The following is a 12,914-nucleotide window of genomic DNA, read 5'->3' as shown; positions in this document are numbered from 1 at the left end:
GATTAGGGGATTTTTATTAATGAACATGACTGTAAAAATCTCGGGACTTGCCTTAATTTGTATTCAGTGGAAGGCAAGAACTGGCCCCACAGAATAAATTTAAAGGAGGGCAAAAATAAAGCTGTTTTATGATTGTATCTCACAAGTCCTGTTTGTTTGATGAGACCGATACATCTGTTTTAGCTTGGATTGTATTCAGCCTTGATTTAGTATGTTCCTCTATCTCTTTCACGAAGCTACTCGCTTGCTTCTTACTAAGAAAGTAGAAGCATTGAGAAAAGAAGTTCCTCAAGCTTCCACATCCACATTTTCCCACCTAATTTCAGTTGGGCTTATCTAACCCACCAGCTCTACTATTTTGAGGGAATTATTCTACCTGATCTAGCTAATATTAAATCCTACACTTGTGCACAAGATCTCAACACTTCAAGCCAACTCAAGTATGTGACTTTAGCAATTCTCTTCTCTCTTTCTTCATAACTTTTCCCTTTTCTGCTCTGTCATTTACATCAGTGTAAAAATATGTTTTTACTTTCCCCTTCAGAATTATTTCTCTTTTTCTATTTAAACTCATGCCAATTAAACTCTTACGCCTTCTTTTCCATCAGAGTTCATCTTGAAATGGTTGACAATATGCTCCCCATTGCTAAATCCAAAAGTGAGTACTCTAGTCTGCATCTTACAGGATCTATCCAAAAAAATTGATGCAGTTGGTCTCCCCACCCTTCTAGAAGTACTTTCTTCCAGGATGCTACACAGTCCTCCCGCACCAGCTGCTCCATCTTACTTTGTAACCTTCTCTACTTCCCCAATCTCTTAACATTGGAAAGCCTTAAACCTGGTACCTTCTCTCTCATCTACTTTTCCTAATCCCTTTGGTGGTATTATTTAGGATTATGGCTTTAAATATTATACAAGCATACAATTCCCAAATATTGTATTTCCAGCATAGCCCTAGCTCAGACCTCTCTTGGTAACTTCAGTTTCATATATACAACAATTTCTTCTACATTTCACTAGGACATTAAATCATTTTCTCAACATGTTTGAAATCAATCTCCTGTCCTTCCTCCTAAAGTCTGATTCATTAATTGCCTTCCTTCTTTCCATTAATGACAACCCCATCTTTCCAGCTGCTCAAGTCCCAAAGCCTAGAGTTAGTTTTAATTTCTTTCTTTCACAAGCCACATCTATTGCATCAGCAAATTCTATAAATTGCACTTTCAAACAAATTTTACCTTATTTTACCATCTCACCCTTATTTCCCTGTTGCAATTCAGGAATTATTAATAGCATTCTAAATGATTGCCTCCTACTTATACACTTTCTTTTCTTAGTATATTTTACATGCATCAATCAGAAGAGAATTTCCATAAAATCCCACCTCATTTTTCTTGTTATAAAGTGAGTCAGATCAAGTCACTCCTCTGCATAAATCTTTCAAGAACTTCCCAAATCATCCAGAATAGAGTCAAAATCTTGATAGTGGCTTGCAGAGCCTGCACTATTTACTTTTCCCCTTCTCTTTGTTATCATTCCACTTCCTCTCCTTTGGTCTAGCTCTGCTCCAATCTCAATCACCACCTTGCTGGGCCATGGATATGGAGCCTGCTCTGACCTCAGAGCGTTTGCATTTATTTACTTTGCATGAAACAGTCTTCCTTTAGATATCCTAAGAGCTGACTCGTTCCCCTCTCTTAAGTCTTTATTCCTGTATTACCTTCACAGTGTAGCCTTCTTTGTTCACTCTATTTAGAATTGCAATCTATTCATATCTACTCTGGACTCGTTCTTTTTGTTTTATTTTTCTTCAGAGCTCTCATCATCATTTAGTACGTTATAGTTAGGTTTCTGGTTTATTACCTGTCTCCTCATTATTATGCAAACTGCACCAGAGCAGGAATTAGTTATATTAAACACTGACCTCAGCACCCAATAGACAGCCAAGCATGTGGTAGGCATTTGACAGGTATGAGAAAGGAATTAATGCATTAGCCCATCTCTGTTTTCTTCCCACACACAGAAATGCTTTTACAGAAGCATATTTTTCCCAGTAGAATTTTATATTTAACAAATTCTTAATAAATCATAGTTGACTTGTATATTAAAAATAAGTACATGCTAGAGAACACAGGTATTGAGCACTTACTTTATTGAGAGCATACTGATAGCAGGCCAGAAGAAAAAAAAAAACACTGGTCAGGGTCAAGATTCTGAATGACAATGTTTTTTATTCCCTAGGTTTATATATTTCAAAAGGTATCAAAAATTGTGGAAGCTTTATGTCTTTTCATAATAATAAAATTACATAGCATAAATAATAAATCACAACAGTAAATTACATATAATCATGATATGTTATCATGTTTATCTCAATTTCACCTATTTTGGTAGACTTCTTCAGTTTAATTCACTACAAGGTGTTATAATCATTATTGCACATCATTGCATGGAAAAACTAGGAAAATTTCTACTACAAATGGTACTTCAGAAGCCTGCCAAGGATTTGCAGTCAGTAGATAACTATTCTTATTTTTATTTAAAGGAGCCTTAAATATAGCATAAATCTACTGCATTCAGTTCGACGGAAAGAGAAATATGAAAAGAGGGTAGGGAACGCTCAGTTATACCTGAAAATTGAAGTTTGGAAGGATACAAGTAAAGTAGAAAGGAAAGCAATGCATATGTTCAAAATACCATATCTTGTTTTTCCCTGGAATCACAGTGCATTTTTACTCTTGAGAATCATGGATCTTTCTATCCTCCTATCTCTCTTAAGACTTTTTCCTTGACGTTCTGTGTTCTGCTGATATATTAATCTGTATAAATACATAAATGGATGTTTATGCATTATTAAGTCAGGCACCTCCTGTTGTTTGTTTTTATGTTACAAGTGTGTCCTGAAAATTCAAACACTTCATACAAATTTTGAAAATAAGAGCATTTTAGGCATACTGTCAGAGTAATTATGGAAAGTTTGGTGGGTTGGATAATCCTTTACTTTCTTTTAATCACTGCCTCATTTTGCATTCTCATTAATAACATGGAAAGTGTCTTCTATATTGCTGTGGGAGAAAAATAGCTTCCAGGAGTCAATCAGAGGGCATTCATTCATTTGTTTATTTTAATTAATACCTAAATGCTCTGCGGTTCAAACGCTCCAATGATCGCAAAGTATTTTCATACATATCTTAATTTTCACAACCATCTAATATGCAAGCACAGTTATCTCACACTAACAAATGATAACACAGACAACCTAAAAGTTTAAGCGAGTTGCCCAAAGTCACACAACTAGTTGGTGGAATCATCAGTACACAATGATTATACACACAATATGTATTCTGACACAAAAATTATTGCTTGCCCCACTATCGCTCAGCTTAATATTTGCTATGTGATAAATATGGGAGAGTATCAAGATGAGAGTATTCATGGTCTCTATACTCCAACAATTTAGAGGTGGGTAGAGTTTTTAAGCCATTAAAGAGTGTAACTTAAAAATATCAGTCAATATGAGGTTGTATAATATAAAAATCTAAAGACCTTTATGATTAGCACTACAAATTTTGAGGGTGTGCAGTCAGTATCATTTTTAAGTGTATGAGGGTGCTTCGAAGTTCTAAGCTACAGTCTCAGAGTAAAAGCCACTAATCTATCTGTGTGAAGCTGTTTGCTAAATGCTAAACAACCCTAGAAACTGAACCATCATAATCCTTGACCTCAAGGAGTTTTTAGTCTCAAGAAACTCTCAGGGAAATATCAGATCACTGGAGTCTGCGCTCTGAGAGGGCAAGTATGTTTACATGGTTTTGTTCACTGCTGTGTTCCCAGCATCTGAAACAGAACTTGGCCCATACTATGAACTATTACTCTGATTCGGAGAGAATGGCTTAAATGGGACATAAGGGGAAACCAGAAATCAGTGAGAAAGCTATTACAACAACCCAGGTGAAAGATGATGCTGGTTTGATAGAGAGAAATGGATAACTTCAAGATACATTTCCATGTTGTTTGTGACAGGATTTAGTGGCAGATTGAACGTGGAACTAAGAGAAGGAGATCTTAAACCTGGATAACTCCCAGGTTTCAGGTGTGAGCACCTGTGCTGGTAGAGATAGAGGTTAAATGAAGCAAAACTAGACATGTGGAAGAACTGTTATATTCTATAAATTTAATTTTAAAGTTAGCAGCTAGCAAAGTAATCTACTTAAGTATGTGGAATCTGCCCTTAAAAATCACTAGATAAAAATGTACAATTCCTAGTAGGATGACAGGGAATACCAAATACTGGACTCAAAAGCCTCCTGTGGAGTTTAGAGAATCTAGCCTTTCACAGCTCCAAATGTTTTATTAACCTACAACAGTTCTCTTCTACAACCGACAGCTTATTTGGCATGCAGGCCACAGCTCTTTAAGCCAGAGAGTCAACCCTGCCTGAGATAAGGGATTGTGACCCTTTAAGCAACCCAAGTAAATTCTCTACCAAGTCATTCTTGCTATTAGTCCTGATCTGACCTCTTGTCCCTTGATTTAAAAAGAAGCAATCGTATCCATCAATATGTGGATGTAAGTTCAGAGGTCAGGATTACTTCATCCGAGCCTCTAAGAAATTGGAGTTCTCTTTCTGAAACCCAGTTGACCACTGGGATCCTATTCTCTGCTTTCACTTTCTGAAAACATGTCTTTGTCATCACCTAAGGAAGGCCTGAAAAACTTTCAGCACAGGACCTGACACACAGTAGGTATTCAATAGTCATCGAAAAAGCTTATATGACAATAAAGACATCAAGATATTTGCTTTCACCACCTCATGCCTATAAGAATGCCTGCTATTAAACAAACAGGAAACTATAAAAGTTGGAGAGAATGGGGAGAAACTGGGACACTTTTGCACTGCTGGTGGGAATTAAATATCGATTTGCCCTATGACCCGGCGGTACCACTACTCAGTATATACCCAGAAGAGCTGAAAGCAGTGGGACAAGCAGAGATTTGCACACCATTGTTCACAGCAGCATTATTCACAATCGCCAAAAGATGGAAACAATTCAAATGTCCATCAACATATGAGTGAATTAACAAAATGTGGTATGTACATATGATGGACTATTATACAGCAGTAAGACAAAATTACATCCTGAACCACATGACAAGTGGATGAGCCTTGAGGACTTAATACTGAGTGAAATAAGCCAGACACAAAAGGATGGATACCGTATGATTCCACCTTAATAACCACGGTTAAAGGTAAAATCAGAGGCTTATAGTATAGAATATAGGGGACCTAGAGATACACAGAAGCTTGAGATGGGAGAACAGTTTACTAATGAGGTTGAACTTAATTGTAAGCACATAAATAAGAAGCAAAGGCAGTTCACTAGTGGGTCTATAAGTAATATTACCATACTGAAGGTGGCACATGACTGAAAGGGTTGTACAACCATCATGTGTCCCATCATTTAACACTACAAACATAAATAAGTTCTTGCATGAACTACTGCAAAGTTATGAATCTTGTACAAAGAGTGTATAATTTGGGGGTATAGGGGGAAATTGCATTGCATCCTTTGGGCTCTGCTCAACAGGAAAGTATCAACAGTACCACAACAATACCAGGGGTACATAATGGGGGGAGGGACAAGGGTTAAGGGGAGGCTTGGATTTTCTATTTGGGGAGGGTGCGTTTATTGGCTATCTTTCTCTTGGGAACAATGAAATTATCTAAAACTGATGCACTGTTGACTATGGACATTATACATGAGGCCCAGAGGATGGAGGTGGCTGAAAGATGCACTGACTGAGAAGGAGATTGACGAAGAATGGTATATACATATGATCAAACATTGTGCTGTTACAAAAGGGAAGGAAGCTGTGAGGCATGCAACGATGTACATGAACCTCTGGGACATTTGATGAGGCAAAATAAGCCAGAAAAAAAAGAGCAAATATTGTATGATCTCATTTAGAAAATACTTACGAGAAAACTCTTATAAGTTTCTTATACATCTTATAAGCTCTTATAGTGGTCACATATAGTCTGTAGTGGTCATTGTTATTTCCAGATATTGAAGAGCTGTTTTATGTATGTATAACCTGGAATTTAGAGATAAGAATAAAGCCAATCAGGTGAGGACTAAGGTAATTCAGAATATAAGAAGACATTGCCTGTATTTTAGAACTTTACCTACTCTTCGAGACCAAAAGAAGAAAGGTTTATTTTGTCCAGAACCTAAACTTTCAGTAGCACATAATCTAACTCAAATTGTCTGGCTAGATCATTTAAATAATCCAAACACAGGGGGCACATAATAAGAATGAGAGCTTTTAATCCTGTATAGCTTAATGTAATCCTTAAATACATCCCCAAATATATTAAGCAGATAATCAAAAAGTATTGGCAAAGTCCCTTGAAGGATGGAAGAAACAATATGGCACTAGTAAACTTTATCACTGGGGAAACCCCAGCTACTGTGTCAAATATCAGGGACACCCAAATCAGTAGTCACACCCTTGATCTTGAGATTTGCTCTTGTGAAGCTTATGTATATAGCAGAGAAGCTTAGCCTACCCGTAGGCATGCCTAAGAGTCACCTCCAGAGGACCACTTTTGTTGCTCAGATGTGGCCTCTTTCTCTGTCTCTGAGCCCAATTCTGCAAGTAAAACCACTGCCCTCCCCCCACGTGGGACATGACACCCAAGGATGGGTCTGGCCCTGGCACCACCAGATCAACAATAGCATCCTGACCAAAGGAAAAAAAGAAGTATAGCAAATAAGGTATCAGTGGCGGAAAGAGTTCAAATAGAATCGAGAGGCTACTCTGGAGGTCACTCCTGTGCAAGCTTCAGTTAAACATTCCTGCTATCATAACTTGCCAAACCCCAACCAAAACCATTCCTGACAATCTTAAAGAATATCTAGGGTATTATATAAGATTCTACAAAGGTTCCATACACTTGGGTAACTTTCCAGAAACCTACAACCTACAGATGGGTCCCTGGACCAGATAAGTCCTGAAATGCAGAGGGGCCTTACTAGAACATCATCTAGTTCCATTCTTCTACCCCATATTATTGACAGCTCCCTCCCACATGAAAAATTTAGAATGGCCATAGCTAAAATACCCCTAAAGAGTGAGAGAAAGATCAAAGGTGATAGCAGAGTTATACAGAGAAGATTGGCTTTAACAAATGAATATGAGTAATGAATCAGTATACTGATATTTCTTTTAGTCTCCGTTACTTTAGAGCAGCTAGAAAAAAAGACCTAAAATTGTGGGATTGTAATCCATACCAAACTCCGAAATCTGTTTTACAACTAATTGTTGTGCTGTGCTTTGAAATTCATTGCTTTTTTGTATTTACGTCATTTTTCACAAAAAAAAAAAGGAAGGAAGAGTAAAATAGAGAAGATAGGATTTAACAAATGAATATGACTGCTGAATCAATATATTGATATTTCTTTTGGTCTTGGAGTAGCTAGAAGAAAAGATGAAAAATCATGGAACTATAACCCATATCAAACTTTAAAATCCGCTGAATAACTACTTGTTGAGATGTACATGGAAATTTGTTGCTTTTTTGTATACATTCTTTTCACAATTAAAAAAACATTAAAAAAAGATATCTACTTTCAATGGAACTGAAAGTTTAACAATATAAAGTGAAAATATAAAAATTAAGTGTTACACAAATGGTACTGCAATAGTGAGATACTCACATGGAAAAGGAATGAAATGTGACCCCCACTATACAGCATACAAAAAAAAATTTAAGTGTTTCAGATTCTATAATGAAAGGAATAGAGTAGAAACAAATGTTTTGTTTGTTCTTTTTCTGCTAGCAGTACCAGGGAGGATTTCTTGATGGTGTTGAGAAGAAAGAGTAAACAAATGAAAAAGGAGGTTAAGTCATTCCTGGAATAGTGAAAAGACAGACATACATTTTCCAAAGAGAATAAGGAAAGTCATTTATCACAAGGAAAGGGTTCATGTTGAACGATGGTAGCAGATAACTCTGGAAATTTGAATAGATTGTAGAAAGGTTGGAAATTTACATTTTGGAGGCAGTTAAAAATATCTGAAGATTTTTGAGCGGGCGAGTCATATACTCGGAGTGGTATTTGGAACTTCTCTGATGGTGGCTAATGAGACAAGGTTGTTGAAGAAAAGAATTCAAGGGAAGGAAACTAATTAGTTGGGAGGCAATTTAATTACCCCAGCATTAAATGATTTCCTTGTGGCGTAAGACAATGGCCATGGGATAAAAAAAGGAGGGACTGAATTTTTTAAAATTTGCGATATATAGATAAGAGAATCTTCCAGAAGGTATAACTAAAAGACAAAGTGGAAAATAGATAAGAATAGATACAAATACTAAAGGTTTAATCTGAAAGTTCAAAAAGTTAAATAACATGCTCCCAGAAAAAGAGAAAAGAGAAACGAAAGAAAGGAAATCATAAGGAAAGAAATAATAAAACATGCAGCATGGAAAAGTCTGCATTGACAAGCTGAAAGGGCAAATTAGTACCTACCACAGTGAAGGAAAAGGTCTCACAGCTAGGCACAGTATTATCAAGTTTCAGGGAGGTGAGATAAGAAGTAAAGCAGGCAACACAGTGGTATCAACCGCAGCATTTGAAACTGAAGAAGAAATGGAGTAATGCTCTCAATATGTGAAAAAATGATTTTCAGGGGATGCAAGATGGTTCAGCAGTAGAATTCTTTCCTGCCAGATGGGAAACCTGAGTTTGATTCCTGGACCATGCACGTCCCAAAAACAGAACAAACAAGCAAATGAACAAACGAAAAAACAAAAATTCATCAAAATGGTGCTGCAATAACGGGATACTTACATTGGAATAAAAATGAAATGTGACCCCCGCCATATAGCATTCAAAAAAGAATAATTTTCAACTTAGTTTCCTGTACTCAAATTATTAATTAAATGAGAAGGCAGAATAAAATATTTTCCCTATAGAGAAATAAACAAACAAAAATACTTACCATTTACCCTTTCTCAAGAGGATGAAATTCATTAAAATGAAAGAATAATCAAGAAGCAAGAAACTTAGAAATCAGGAGACAGGGAGTCTAAAAGGGGAGAAAGGCAAATTAAATTCCCAGAATGATAATGGGGGGAGAGCCCAGGAAAAAAGCTGTGTAAAAATTCTAGAGAAGGATCTGTCCAGATCAGAGTTCTATAGAAGGGTTCCAGAAAGGAAGTCTCTGAAAATAAAACAAAATTGCAGAACTCTTTGATTTTTCAAGCCGTGGTTGTGAATTGTTTTGACTTTTAAAGTTTTTTTTTTTAAAGAAATGGATTGTCAGAGTCATTTTTGCAAAGAAGAATCAACAGAATAGGATGGAATGACTGATCAGGTATAGGCGCAAAGAAGGAAATATAAGAAGTGACTCCATGATTTCATGCCTGAATGAGTGAAGAAAAGTTTGTAGACAATCCCAGAGGAGCAAAATCTGAAATTAGTAGGGAAATGAGGAGTTTGATAGAGTAGGGGCCTCTCCTGGAAAGACTAGGAGTACTGGACTGTTTGTCAGTCAGACAACACTATCTCTAATCTTCATTCTGCCTCTGATTAATGTAGGGTCTTGGTCAAATGAATGTACTTCTCTAACTTTAATTTCTTTGCCTAAAAAGGAAGAGTTTGAACTCAATGATCTTTACCAACCTTTCCATCTCATTTGAGAGGAAATTAATTTTGCACTTGTGCTGGAGTTGACAGAGGCATACGACCAAGTGATCCAAATGTAGGAGAAAGCGAAAGACGGAGAATGGAACTGAAAGCAGCAGTCCGAGTTAGAGAGGCAAATGGAGGTACCTTCATGGGAGTAATTTTTAAGGTCTAAGAGGGTAAAAAAAAAAAAGAAAACAAACAAACAAATATATATATATATATACAGAGAGAGAGAGATAGCAATGTAAAGAAAGAAGAGTGAACTTTAGGAAATGTCCACCATAAAGGAAGAAGTGGAGAAGCTCACAAAGGAATCATAGAAAAATATTTTCAAGAATAAAGAAGAAAATTGTGTGAGCTTTCCAAAGCTAGAATTGAAGAACAATTTCAACCTTGCCTGAGACTACGAACTTTTCATTATAGCCAGGTATCTGTCCAGCCAAGTACTCTGTATCTATGAGCCCCAGCTGTGATTCATGCAAGCTTAAATGAAAATTGTACTTGACAATATTGCACCAAGCTCTATTATGCATGCACATGCCACTTTTAATTTATTTTTCAGTCATCCATTCAATAAAAACAAATCAGTAAAAACACAAAAATACAAATCCGCTTTTCATTTGCAAGTGATAAACATTTTATTATTTTTTTTTGCATTTTCACATACTACTTTGTTTTATACTTTTAAATTCTATATGGTTGAGTTTATATTATATAATCCATATATTTTTCATTTTAATAGAAATATGACGCAATTTTTATAAGCATTTCTAAGCTTTCAGCCATTTGATGTGCTCCTAATTTTGTGCTATTATTCAAAGCAACACAGTTGCAATTATTTTCACTTATACTTTTGAGTTACTTTCCAAGGTAATAATTGTATCTTAAGTAAAGTTATTTGGCTTAAAGATGGTATAAGCTAAAAGATTCCAGTACGTATTGTTAGATTGTCTCCTTTAAAATTGTATGCCAAATTATTCTTTCACTTCTGCTATTTAAATAACCTGTATGTTAACTTGTCTTTCAACAATTTCCTCAATCATGGCGAATAATCCAGCCAGTTTACCCCTTGAGACCAGTAAGATTAACCTTAAGACTTGGTTAATGGTATATCTATACACCTTAAATCTTTAAAAATTGTTTTCCAATAAGTATTTACTTCATCAAAAATCACATTCATTAGAGATTAAATAGACTTAAACTGGAAAGAAAGTTCAGTGTGAGTCACTAGAGGGCAGCAAAGATCAGGGAAAAGACATGAATTCAAATGCTGATTTTTAAAAGGGTAATAAAAAGACTTATTGTTCTGAAATACCAGAGGACCAGTGCTTTCCCTGAATATTTCTGTGAATCTCAAAATCTTGGCTCTTGTGCCACCTTGGAATAAAAAGCTTCATTGGCTCATTATCTTTTGGAAAGTTGACTTCCACTTAATTTAGGTTATAAGTGAACAATGAACATTTTCAGGCTTTCTCAAGAAGTAAAAATTTAGTTTTATGGATAACTTCCCCAATCATTATAGGAGTTCCAATTTTTTGAAGAACGTAGTAATGAAGTCAGCTGAGAATTTCTGTGGAATTTCTGCTTCTTCAGAGAGACCAGATGTTTTCTAAAGATTTTTTTAACTCTATCTACAGTAGTAGAAATGAAACAGATTCAAATGTATTTGAGTACAGAGTTATTTCCTCAATGTGGAGAAAATGCACAAATACTTATGAAGGCAAAACTATTATACAATCTATAGTTTCTATGTCCATTTCTACTCATAGAGATGATTTTAAAGATATATTTTATCTTTAAATAAATTAATGGTAAAATCCTATAATAATCTACCTCGTCCTTTTTGAATTCTCAATTTGTTGTATGCACATATTCGCATATTTATTAAATGAACATAAGGAAGGGACTCTAAACTTACAATAAATTTTGTTTGTGAGTGATACCCTACTCTTGGTCTGCATTTCAAAATTCATATTAAAATGTATTGCATTCATTACCCAGCCCATGCACTGCCCCACCCCCCCAAATGTGGTACGAACCCTAATTCTTTAGCATTATATCATTATTTATTCTAGTGGGTTTCAAGACCCTACCAAGCATCTAATTTTATAAGGGTTTCTTTGGAAATAACACACACAAACTAATACAATGCTACGATTGTCAAGTAACAGAAAAAGTATAATTTGATTTATAATGTCACCCTTCTAACACTGACCTTGACTATATAATTTTGACTTTATTGTTTGATATTGAACATCCTGAAACAGTTAAAGTTTGTTTCCTCGGAACTCAGAAATTACGAGGAGCAGCACACTTATCAAGCAAGTGGATGTGTTTGAGGCTTAAAAGTGGCTGGTCTACTTGAGCATTGAAAAACACAGTAACCATTATAAAATAAAGAGTTTTCAATCCACACTTTCAGCCATTCATTGCAAATCTCAGATTTATCTGTATGTTAGAAAGAATCGTATAGTTTTGAAGGCTTCTTAGGTAACCCAAAATAAAGCACAGGGAAACAGGACAAGTTGCATGAAATCCATTTCATTATGATTACAAAGGTTTAACCTCAGATTTTAACTTGAGAACTAATGATTCCCAACTTTATTTTCTGGCCTTTATTTTACGTTGTAAAATGACAAATGACTATTGTACATTTCCACCAGTAGTCCAAGTACTTAACAATACCTCAAATTGAATGTGTTCAAAATTTAACTCATCACTCTCCTACAAACTGCTTCTCCTTTTATTTTTTCTACATCATGTGACAAATTCACCACCCACATTCCCTCATCCAAGATAAATAATTGAAAATCAAACCTGAACGTTCCTGTTTCCTCGTGACCCCAAATCAGTCAATCACCCAGCCTTGCCAGTCTTATTTTATAAATATTCTTGAATCTGTCCTCACCTTAAAATAGCTAATTCTACTGCTTTCATTTAAGAACTGATTACGTCATCCCTAGCAGCTTCATAACTGAACTCCTGCCCAACCCACTCAACAATACTATCTTTCTCACCATCAGAATGTTAATACAGGTATGCCATTATTTCACTCCATTCCTTAAATACATACAGTAAGTTTCTGGTAAGCTACAGAATAAAGTCCACATGTCCTAATATGGCATACACAATTGCCAATACGTTCGCACTTGAAGCATTTCCTTGATAAATATTCATTGCACCGAAGTGTATTCTGTATTTAAATCGGGTACTAATACA

The 12,914-nt window shown here is 35.6% G+C and overlaps 1 long non-coding RNA gene across 1 annotated transcript; it reads right to left on the bottom strand.

Annotated features, from left to right (window-relative positions):
* Window positions 1-2,555: 2,555 nt before the first annotated feature.
* Window positions 2,556-12,612, bottom strand: LOC143666030 (uncharacterized). Its single transcript, XR_013167322.1, has 3 exons — window positions 12,513-12,612; window positions 5,981-6,096; window positions 2,556-2,819 (listed from the first exon to the last, which is right to left on the bottom strand). It is a non-coding gene; the product is annotated as an uncharacterized LOC143666030 (long non-coding RNA).
* Between the last annotated feature and the right edge of the window lie 302 nt (window positions 12,613-12,914).

Source organism: Tamandua tetradactyla, chromosome 22 (genome assembly GCF_023851605.1).
Source record: "Tamandua tetradactyla isolate mTamTet1 chromosome 22, mTamTet1.pri, whole genome shotgun sequence".
NCBI classification, from domain to species: Eukaryota; Metazoa; Chordata; class Mammalia; order Pilosa; family Myrmecophagidae; genus Tamandua; species Tamandua tetradactyla.
Note: the sequence above shows the minus strand (reverse complement) of the source record. Positions and strands in the feature narration are given on the sequence as shown.